Source organism: Mustela erminea, chromosome 2 (assembly GCF_009829155.1).
Source record: "Mustela erminea isolate mMusErm1 chromosome 2, mMusErm1.Pri, whole genome shotgun sequence".
Taxonomy (NCBI): domain Eukaryota; kingdom Metazoa; phylum Chordata; class Mammalia; order Carnivora; family Mustelidae; genus Mustela; species Mustela erminea.
This window is the reverse complement of record NC_045615.1, coordinates 153,395,129-153,403,727: the sequence shown is the minus strand read 5'-3', so window position 1 is coordinate 153,403,727 and position 8,599 is coordinate 153,395,129. Positions and strand designations below refer to the sequence as shown.

Below are 8,599 nucleotides of genomic sequence, written 5' to 3'. Positions count from 1 at the left end.
TGACAAATTGCAACAAGATTCTCTAAAAATTATATATTTATGGGGGTGCCTGGCTTGTCTGGAGCGGCCTCGTCCAGAGTGGTCTCATCCGGAGCGGCCTCATTGGGAGTGGCCTTGTTGGGGTCGTCATCATCTTTTCTTCATAAGAGATGGCCCCTACTAGTTGGTTTGGTTTCTGATGCTTGGCGCAAAATAAAGGTTTGTTTGGCTTTCGCTTTGAATGAGTCTCGTTCCTTTGATCACGGACCCTAACATTGGGGGCTTGTCGGGGATCAAACAAGAACTGAGCCAGCGTAGGAATTTCTGGGAAAAGCCTCTGGAGGTATCAGGATCTTGTCTATCTGTCTGGATGCGGAGCTCCAGGGTATAACCCACTGGCTATAGGTAGCTATAGCTATAGCTTCAAGGTATAGCCCACTGGCAAGAAGCTGGATGCAGCCATGCTCCCCAGGGCTGGAATGGATGTAGGGATGCTCCATCCCTCTGCTGGTAGATCAACAGGGGTCAATTGCCTGGGTGCAATCAACCTGGGCAGTCGATAACTGTCCCCTGGGCGGTCAGGGGGTTCGAGTCCCCTGGGTGGTCGGGGGTTTCGAGTGATGGTAGGGTGATTAAGTGACCACCTCTTGATTTTGGCACAGTTCATAACCTCAGGGTTGTGAGATGGAGCCCCACAATGGGCTCCATGATGAGAGTGGAGCCTGCTTTAGATTCTCTCTCTCCCTATCCCTGGTCCTTCCCCCTCACTTCCACACACATAGTCTTTCTTTTTACTTCATATTATGCAAATATAACACTATACAGATAGAAATAATCAAAATGAGCAAAAAAAAAATGCATGCATTTTTTCACATTAAGTATATACCTGGATGGAGACCAGAGGTGAATCTTACTTCTTTTATTCTCTTCCATACTTTTCCAAATATTCTTTCAATAAGCCTGTGTTATTTTAAAGCAAACAGACACACCATTAGTAATTTGCTACCTCTTTTTACTATAATTATAATGACTACCTTAAAATGTTTTGTATGCTTTCATTGTTCATTGATAATCTCATTTGTCTAACTCCTAAGTATAAAACATTATGATTACATTTATACTTAATTGAATATTAAAATAAGTACATGTAATATGAGTATTCCTAGTACATGAGTACTTCATTGGTTTTCCTTATATAACATCTCTTGTCCTTGTTTCTTTATCTGTCATGCCAGGGTTTTACTAGATGTATCTTCATCTATTTATAGTCTAACATGCTATAATTTCGCAGTTTAACTCATGAGATAAGGTATTTTATTTACCTCAAGAAGTTCTATGGAGATTTAGTGGTAAAAAACTAGACATCTTAGGGCCAAATACTCACTGTATAAGTAGATCCCCCAGAATGATCTTCAGGGTAAGACGCTGGAACAAAAAATGCTAAAATGATTAGCAGCCAACCAGAAAATACTAGTTCTCCAGGAAGAAATATATTGAACATATTCTTCTTATTGAAAGCCTAAAGAAACCCCACCACTTTCCTAGAGGGAAAGGATAAGATACCACAGTTAATATTCTACAAATTATTGGCATTTTATTACATACAGTCATATTCGTAATGTCCACAACAAAATATCTTAAGTTTCTGTGTAATTACTTCTTACAGAGCAATTTTCAACACCTTTCTGGATTATCATTCTGTCTCCTAATTCTCTCCTTAGAGGAATTATTACCCCCATTGTGGGGGTATATCAGGGGGCACTGAAAAATAACATCTTCTCTTTTATAACTAGTGCCTCTCAATTTTCTATTAAAAAAAAACAAAACCTCACAGTCTTGCATGAAGTGATAACACATTTCATGATAAAGAACAGCCTTTCCTTCTTCTGATTCCTATATCATTGTCATCATACTTCCTGCTGCCTTGACACAGTATTTGTCAGACTCAACAACTTCACTATTTCCTTAAGGGAATATATTCTAACATGCCCCCAGTTTAATGTACACTCTGTTATATTCATTTTTCCAGTCACAAGAAATGCACATGTCTTCTATAAAGCCTTCACTTACCTTTCCCACCGACTTAGTGCCTCTTCCTTTGAATTCTGAATGACATTCTAATGCAGTTTGAATTGTACACAAAACGGTTGTATAAATACACTGCCTCTTTCAAAACTTTATATCATCCTACTCTCTTCTTATTTCTAAGACATATAATCAATAATTTGCTGAAATTCACTCAATCTCAAGTAATCCAAAACCAAAGACTTCATAATTCATGGTGGAACCAAAGGCATCTATGAGGCAATCTATTATGGGATCCCCATAGTGGGCATCCTTTGCTTGCAGATCAAACTGCTAACATTGCCCACATGAAGAACAAGGGAGTAGCTGCCAAACTGGACTTCCACACAATGTCTAATACAGATTTGCTCAATGCAAGGACAGTCATTAATGACCCTTCATGAGTACTACAATTTTTTTCATTAGCTAGAACTATTGATAAGTTCTTCTGTCAACAGTGAATATGAGTTTCATCCCATTCTTGAGGCTAATTTTGAAATTAGCACCATGAATTAGCTGATCTTAAATCCATTTTTATTTTCAGCCATCCATTTCAAAGTTGAATTTTAACCTCATTGATTTAGTAGACAACTAGTGCAACAACTTTCTACCCCCAAAATATAAAGTAATATACATAACTTAGAAAGGAAGCTTCTTTAAAAATAGGATAGAACCCAAAGAAGGAGAGAATGATAAATTAGTAGAAATATGATAGATTATATCAACTCAGTATCTAGAATTTCTGAAAAAAAAAATCTCTTTTTGCTCAAAGGTTGATTATATTATCATTATTTGAGTAGATACTGTAATAAAATATAATTTACATACCATAATTTGCCTGTTTAAAGTACAAAATTCAAATATATATAGCACACTTACAAAGCTATGAAACCATCCCCAAAACATAAATTCAGAACATTTTCATCATCCTAAAAAGAAACCTCAGATGTCCTAGAGGTCATTTTGTATTCTTTCTCCCAAAGAACCATTAATCAAATTTCTGTCCCTATAGATTAGCTTTCCTGGATATTGATATAAAAGGAGTCTGCCATCCATGGATTTTGTAGCTAACTTCTTTTATGTAGCACATGGATTTTTTTAATGTTTTAAATTTATTATTAAAGTATAATTGACAGAAATGTTATATTAGTTTCTGTTGCCAATTGTTAAAATTGAGGTATCTTCTCATGATTGGACTGTAAGTATTCTTTATAAACTGTGGATATAAATATCTTATCAAAAATTTGATTTGCAAATATTTTCTCCCTTTCTGGATGGTTGATTTTTCACACTCTAATTGGTGTCTTCTCAATCACAAACTTTTTAATTTTGATAAAATAACTTTTTGGTAATTAAGTTTTTCAGTACTCCAAAGGAAAATACTATATTGTGGCATTTGTAGTGCCTAACATGGCAACCATCACTCAGCATTTGTTAGTACTATCAGCATTATTATTTGAGAAGGATTTCACCTAAAGAATACATTTAAAATGAACAGAATAGAGAGCCCAGAAATGGACCCTCAACTCTATGGTCAACTAATCTTTGACAAAGCAGGAAAGAATGTCCTATGAAAAAAAGGCAGTCTCCTTAAAAAATGGTGTTTGGAAAATTGGACACATGCAGAAGAATGAAGCTGGATCATTTTTTTACACCACACAATAAAATAGACTCCATATAGAAGAAAAACCTCAGTGTGAGACAGGAATCCATCAAAATCCTTGACGAGAACACAGGCAGCAATCTCTTCACCTCAGCCACAGCACTTCGTCCTAAAAACATCACTAAAGGCAAGGGAAGCAAGGGCAAAAGTGAACTATTGGGATTTCATCAAGATAAAAAGCCTTTGCACAGCAAAGGAAACAGTCAACAAAACCAAAAGCCAACCAACAGAACGGTTATATTTATTTTTAAATATATGTATTTATATATAACAGAAGATATTTGCTAATGACATATCAGATAAAGGGTTAGTATCCAAACTCTACAAAGAACTTATCAAACCCAGCATGCAAAGAACAAATAATCCAATCAAAAAATGGACAGCTGACATGAACAGATATTTCTGCAAAGAAGACATCCAGGTGGCCAAAACACCCATGTAAAAGTGCTCAACATCACTTGGCATCAGGGAAATACAAATGAAAACCACAAGGAGATACCACCTCACACGACTCAGAAGGACAAAAATTAAAAAGCTAGGAAACAACAGATGTTGGCGACAATAGAGTGAAAGGGGAGCCCTCCTACTGTTGGTAGAAATGCAAGCTGGTACAGCCACCCTGGAAAATAGTCTAGAGGATTCTCAAAAATAAAAAAGAAATTAAAAATTAAAAAATTTTAAAAGTTACCATGTGACCCAGAAATTGCACACTGGGTATTTACCCCAAATATATAAATGTAGTGGTCCAAAGGGGCATGTGTACCCAAATGTTATAACAGCAATGTCCACAATAGCCCAACTATGGAAAGAGTCCATATGTCCATCAAGAGATGAAGCTGTGGTATAGACATACAGTGGAATATTACATAGCCATCAAAAAATGACCTCTTAACATTTGCAACAACACGGATGGAACTAGAGGATATTATGCCAAGTGAAATAAGTCATTTAGAGAAAGACAATTACCATATGATCTCACTGATATGTAGAATTTGAGAAACAAGGTAGAGGATCATAGAAGAAGAGAAGAAAAAATGAAATAAGAAGAAACCAGAGAGGAAGACAAATCAGAAGAGACTCAATCTCAGGTAAAACAGGGTTCTTGGAGTGGGGGTGAGGGATGGGGTGCTGAGTGATGGACTGGATATTGGGAAGGGTATGTGTTGTGGTGAGTTTTGTGTGAGACTGATGAATCACAGACCTGTGCTTCTGAAACAAATACTACATTATATGTTAATAATAATAATAATAAATATTCACCTGGATGCTTTCCCTCTTATGTTCTGCCTTTGATAATGGATGTAAAGTCTTATTAACTCATTAGCCCCTCAGGGCTCAGCAGAGGCAACAGACGGAAATGCCTATCTACCAGTTTTTCCCTGAAAAAGCCCTATTTGCATACCTTGAAAGCTGCTGCCTGAGGAATAGGCTTCAAATTTAGCACACATCTAGCAACAGATAGAAATCCTCCCTGGAGTTCAGAGGTGCTATTCTCATGCTCACACCTTCTCATGTCTCACCAGAATGACCTTGTACCCATGTCTGCCAGGCTGACTTTTGGGGGAGGTGCACAGGAGACATAAAACTTGATCAGCTGGCTCAAATGTAACAATAACATCATATGTTTGTCCACAAAAATGTCTAAATAAATTTTAAAGAATTGAAATCATATCAAGCAAATTTCCTGATTTGGTGCACAGATGTGTCAGAAGTGTTGTATTGTGAAGTAATAAGAAATACCTATATTGGTCTCAGCTCCCGGTTTCTGACAAAGAGTTCCTAAAATCCTTATAAATTCCTTAGTGATAAGTACACTGGGAGCATCTTTTGTTCTAACATTTTGTCTTTGTCCTCAGTCCCTGACACAGGGCTCCTAAAATCCTTGTAAATTCCTAAGTGATAAGAGCACTCTTTTATTCTAATGATGTAATTCTAGGTGGGCTCCTAGAAAAAGGAGGGGTTAAACCAGGAAAACAAGGAAAACAGCATAATTTGAGCTTGGGATTTTTCAACCTCACCCCCCACTTCTTTAAAGGAGGGAGATGATAGAACTGGAGCTAATATTGATCATGCTTCCATGAGAAAGCCTTCATAAAAATCCCAAAGATACAGGGTTCAGAAAGCCTTCAGATTGGAAAACATATCCATTTATTTGGGGGTGGTATACCCCAAATTCACCAATAGAGATTCTGCTATACTCCCAAGCCTCCTAGACCTTGTATTATGGATCTCTTCATTTGGCCGTCCATATCCTGTAACAAATTGATAAATGTAATTTAGTGTTTCCCTGAATTTTGTGAGCTGTTCCAGCAAGTAATCAAAACCAAGGGGGAGGAGGTCAAGAAAACTTCCAATTTGTATCGAAGTTGAACAGAAGCTATAGCTAACCAGAGGATGTACTACCTGTAATTACCCTCTGACATGGCGTCCTATGAGACAAGAGCCCTTAAACTGTGAGACATGGTGTTTTCTCTGCCACTTCCTGAGGGTACACAGGAGAAGAATGAGGCACAGACACGTCAGCTGCAAGAGAAAGGGAGCAGGGGTGACAGTTGAAAAGACTGTTCCCCCGAACAACTCCTCGGTCTCATATTTATTGGAAAACAGGTAACAACCAATAAAGAAGCCAGAGTAGGTTACACATTGACCATGAGTCTTGTAGATAAGTAAGAAAAAAAATGAAATATGTCTGGTCACATAGTACATGACCTATAGTGAGTAAGCCCAAACAAACGATTGTCTGACTAACTGCAGGCACCCTCTGGTAGGGGAAAATAAAGCAGGTGGCATTCTGTCTTGAGTGAGCTGGGCATCTCCAGCTGCTCAGCTTCAAAGACCTATACTGTCCTCTCCCCTAGTGTCCTGTTGCCATCACATGCTTTCTTAAGTCTATATCGAAGCATGCTTAGTGGCTAGTATCATTTCTGATGGGTTGTATTTTAACAGTACATTCTTTTGAGGGATGGTTACAGTCTCCAGGTAGCTAAAGTCAGAACTGAAATAAATTCAAGGACACCCAGGTGATGTCACAGAAAGGAAAAATTAAGACTGTCTCTATTTGCAGGTGACATACTATTACATGTAGAAAACTGTAAAGACCCCACGGAAAACAAACAAACAAACAAACAAAAAACAAAAACCAATTACAAGGGCTGTGTCTTGAGCATGAGCCCTTATGGGGACATACCAGCTTCCCCACAGGGAGGAGGCCAAGGCTACAGCTTGAGGGAGGACCTGTGTCTGTTACAGCCAGTGTGAGATGAGGAGAAAATTCTTCCCTGCTGCTCAGATAATCAAGAGTTTTGGCTGGACCTTTGAGTACACACCAAGAGAGTGAGCAGCCAGACAAAAAGCACAGGCTATGGCACTAAAATGGTTTAATAAGGAACTTAGTGACTTTGCCCATGACTCACCAGCACAACATTCTGCAGGTCTGGTTGGAGATTGCATGCTTTATTGGCAAGCAACAATTGTGGGACCTAATGACAGCTCATATCAAGACAGCGTATTATTATTAACAATTAATTTTCCAACAGATTACACCTTCAAATCACCTAAGGTTGCATTTACAACAAGAATTTATCATCCAAATATTAATAGTAATGGCAGCATTTGTCTTGATATTCTAAGATCACAATGGTCTCCCTCTGTAACTATTTTGAAAGATCTTTTATCCACTTGTTCATTGGTGTGTGATCCAAACCCAGATGACTCCTAATACCAGAGATTGCTTGGATCCATAGCACAGACAGAGAGAAGTACAACAGAATATCTTGGGAATGGATTCAGAACTATGCCATGTGATGCTTCCTTAAAGTCAGAATAACCTGCATTATAGCTGGAATAAACTTTAATTAACTGTTCCTTTTTTGTTTGTTTGTTTCATTTTCTTTCCCAGCTGCTCCCCTATCATACCTCATCTGTTTTAATTTTATTTTTTCTTTGCCTCCCTCCACCCATTTGCATGCTCATCTGAGAAGACTTAAGTTCCTCCAGCTTTGGACAGTAACTGCTTTTAGAAACTGGAAAGTAATTACAAGAGAACAGTTGTCCAAGATTCAGAATTTTTTTTAAAAATGAAGCATGTTTGTTACATGGCCAGTGTCTTCACTCTAACTTGGTTATGAGACTTAAACTACTCCTCTCTGCTCTAACATGCTGAAGAAATCATCTGAGTGTGAGGGAGATGGATGCTCGGTTGTCACATCAAGGGAAACAGCATTATTCTAGCACCAGGCTTTTTTAAGCCTTTCACTGTTACTGATTTGAGGGTAAATGATATATTTTATGCTTATAACTGATGTGGCTGGAAAATAGGTATTGCGTTGATAGCATCAGCACAGCAAAAAACGCGATGTATTTTATACATGTCGATAAAGGAATGGCCTGTTCTTGTTCTACAGAGAATGAAAAGTGGAAGTCAAACACCTTTGTATTCCCAAATAGGGTCTCAAATATTTTGTAATTCTCATTTAAATTGTAAGGAGGCTTGGCGCTATGAGTTAATCTGTCTTCCAATATGCTATTTAATATAGCACTGAATAAATGAAGCAAATTGCTAATGGATGAGTGAGCAACCCTGCTAGTAACTAATTTTTTTCAATAAAATTGCACAAACAACAACAACAAAATATTTGAAGTAATAAAGTCAGTAAAGTTGTAGAATACAAAATCAATACATGAAAGTAAGTTGCATTTCTATACACTAACATCAACTATTAGAAGAAGAAATTAAGCTCTTTTCCTCAGCACTGACTGAGAAGGGAGCAGCCATTTCCTACTCAATATCCTGGCCATCCTCAGACCTCTGATGAAACCCAAGATCATTAAAAAGATGACCAAGAAGTTCAGCCAAATTCAGTCAGACCTCTATGTGAAAATTAACCACAACTG

General features: G+C 37.7%; 1 pseudogene; it reads left to right on the top strand.

Annotated features, from left to right (window-relative positions):
• The first annotated feature begins 7,022 nt into the window (after positions 1 to 7,022).
• Positions 7,023 to 7,571, top strand: LOC116584062 (annotated as a pseudogene).
• The last annotated feature ends 1,028 nt before the right edge of the window (positions 7,572 to 8,599 follow it).